General features: G+C 44.4%; 1 protein-coding gene across 1 annotated transcript in view; it reads right to left on the bottom strand.

The window, feature by feature from the left end:
* The window catches only part of EMB (embigin), a 19135-nt gene extending 17693 nt beyond the window's left edge, over positions 1-1442 (bottom strand). The window contains exon 1 of the mRNA XM_015567658.1: positions 1361-1442. The gene's annotated coding sequence lies outside the window, so the exon portion shown is untranslated. The remainder of the gene's footprint in view (positions 1-1360) is intronic.
* Between the last annotated feature and the right edge of the window lie 896 nt (positions 1443-2338).

Below are 2338 nucleotides of genomic sequence, written 5' to 3'. Positions count from 1 at the left end.
TGAACTTTTAATACTGTTACTCAAACAGATGATGCCTCTTATTCATTTAAAGAACTCTGAGATTGCTTTGAAACTGGTGGTCAAACCCCAAAAAACATGAAAAGGGGAAGCAGAGCTGAGTTTTAGCCCAGGATTCTTTACTCATTTTTCTCCTGCACTGTCATGGGCTTCCTGGGGCATCTTCAAATGAGCTGCTGAAAGGTCTTCCACAAGATACCTGAGTTCTCCTCTCAATGCAGAGTGATTTGAATGGATACACCAGCAAGAACTGTATCAGAGTACCTGCAAGTCAGAATTAACCCTCCCCTCCCCACAGTGTCCCTTTTCCGGAGAGCTTTTATCAGCTCCCATGTCTAGACGAGCTGCCTCTTCCTTGCACCCAGAGCCCAGCATCCTCATGGCAGAATCCCCATTCTGCTATACGGTACTATATATATTGTACAGATACTGTGATTGTATAAGGCAGTGGTCAGAAAACTGCGGCTCACAAGCCACATGTGGCTCTTTGGCCTCTTGAGTGTGGCCACAAAGTTTCAATCACACTGTCCGTGCATGCCCGCACGTGGTATTTTGTGGAAGAGCCACACTCAATGGGCTGCAGTTTGCCAACCATTGGTATAAGGGGCTGGTGTGTTTCTCCCAGCAGACCATGAGCCTGGATTAGAACTTCACAAGATAAAATGCAGTAGCTTAATGAAAAATAAAAGCTTATTTCCTCATCGTATTATCTATACTAATAAAATGGTAATATGCTAATTTGACCAGGTCAACTATACATCTTCCAGTCATCCTTCTGGACAAAGCCACGGTGGCTGGGGCCTAAGCAGAGGTGATTAAGGGCGATCAGGCCGGCAGGGGAGCAGTTAGGGATGATCAGGCAGGCAGGCAGAGACGCTCAACACAAGGGGAGCACCGCTCATGGCTGGCAAGCACAGCAGCGGTGGCAGCAGCTCTAAGGATGTCCGACTGCCTGCACGGAGAGCGGGTCTCAGCCATCAGTTGGACATCCCCCCAAGGGTTCCCTGACTGCAAGAGGACACAGGCCAGGCTGAGGGACCCCCCTGAGTGCATGAATTTCATGCACCGGGCCTCTAGTTAGAAATATGAGCCTGGCCTGTGTTGCTCAGTAGGTTGGGTGTCCTCCTGTGCACCAAGAGGTCACTGGTTTGATTCCTAGTCAGGGCACATGCCTGAGCTTCTATGCAATCCCCAATAGAGGGGGCGTGCAAGAGCTGGGTGATTGATTGATGTTTCTCTCTCATCAATGTTTCTATCTCTCCCTCCTTTCCTCTCTCTCTAAAATCAATTTTAAAAAACAAACCTATTTAAAGAAAAGAAATATGAAATATGATAGATTTACCAGTCAGGGATAGGTTGTGACTTTCCATGGAAAGGTTGGAGTATCTGGCCAGCATTTCTTCTCGAGCAGGTAGACTTGTAAAAGGTGAAGCTGTGAGAAAAAGAGCAGGTGATTATATAATCTTATCAAGATTAAGTGACTATCTAAAAGCCAGTTTCCAACAGCTAACATGTTATATACTAGTCATGAAAAATAATGTTTTCAGGAAGATCTGATTAGTTTTATATGCTCCACAGATATTCAGAAATATATAGGGCTATTAAGTGTGACCAAATTTTTAATTGTTTTTATGGTCTTTATTTTTTTTAACTGAAAAATACCTATTGATTTACACCAAGTGGCTTTAAAAATAACTTTAATTTTGTTATCCTACAATTTGTAGTTTCTTTATAAAACATAAATGAAGACATTGAGGGGTTAGATAAGAGTGGCAGGAAAAAGCAAGGCATGCGGAGGCAGAGAGGATGAGAGAACAGGAAGCACAGGATGGCCCTAATCAGGGGCATTAGAAGGAACACAGAGAGCACTGAGCACGGGGACACTGGGCCCAGGGACAGACGATGCAGCAATGTCCAGTGAGTCCAGCTCTCTTCCTCTCCAGCTGCAGCTCCAGTACAGGGGCCTCCTCGAAATCAACTTTTCTCTGTCGTTTGCATCTTCTTTTGAAAACTTTTAGCACAGAAACAAGTTCTGCATTTCAGCCTCTCTCACTGGCCTGGAACTTCCGTTCTTACACTGGCTACTGTTTCTCTGACCTCAGGGCCCCAGACCTGACCTCCTCTGAAAACTACTCCGACTCCATCAAACAACTCAGAGAAGAAAAGTAAAGGCTAGTTATTGTCAGTTTGGCTGCATTCCTTAAACTTCATTCAGTTTACATTAACCCTGGCTGGTTTTGCTTCACTTTTTTGTACTTCGCTCAAAATTAATTTCCAGTTATTTCCCTTTCTTCTCTGTATGAGAAATGGTATCAAAGTG

This window comes from Myotis davidii, unplaced genomic scaffold (genome assembly GCF_000327345.1).
Source record: "Myotis davidii unplaced genomic scaffold, ASM32734v1 scaffold143, whole genome shotgun sequence".
Lineage (NCBI taxonomy): Eukaryota > Metazoa > Chordata > Mammalia > Chiroptera > Vespertilionidae > Myotis > Myotis davidii.
The sequence above is the reverse complement of the archived record's forward strand: the minus strand, read 5'-3'. Positions and strand labels throughout refer to the sequence as shown.